Here is a 666-nt window from a genome sequence, read left to right as displayed (position 1 = left end):
TTTGACTTTTGGTAAATAATTTGATTTTATAAATTATATCATGAAATCAGTTTATATGCTTGTCTCTTTATTGAAAAAGCTGTTTATCTAGATGTTGTACACGTATTTTCATATATGAGACAAATTACATAAATTTCATGTAGTTTATGTAATAATCACAAATTACTTTTTATGTTCCAATTTTTTGTTCACATAGAACAAGTTAAACTGCTCTTATTATTTTTAAAAAGGATATTAAAACTTAAGCAACACTTTCTCATAATTTCAAAGTTAAATTTTAAATTATAAGAAAATTAATTTGTTTTATTCTGTATTTTACAAAATAGCATGTTTAAATATTTACTTTCATTTTTAGATTGATAGTATCTAAATTCTATTTGCAAAGTAGTGTTTTTGCTGGTTATTCTACATTAAAGACAAAAAATATTCTACAGGAAATATTGCTTCTATATTTGTCTAGATTGCTATTGTAGCTAAATTTTTGATATGCAAGTGCTATCTTTAAAACTGCAGTAATTATTCAAGAAATTCTTAATATTGATTGAAAGTTTGATTTATAAATTACTGAATTAAAATTAATTTAGGTTATTGATTTTTGCTTTAAATGGCTTTAAATGCTCACTTTGTTCAATCAAATTAATGATCCAAGTTAGACCCAGGGCCTTT

Source organism: Centruroides sculpturatus, unplaced genomic scaffold (assembly GCF_000671375.1).
Source record: "Centruroides sculpturatus isolate CEXI.00-Female unplaced genomic scaffold, Cexi_2.0 scaffold16, whole genome shotgun sequence".
NCBI classification, from domain to species: domain Eukaryota; kingdom Metazoa; phylum Arthropoda; class Arachnida; order Scorpiones; family Buthidae; genus Centruroides; species Centruroides sculpturatus.
Note: the sequence above shows the minus strand (reverse complement) of the source record.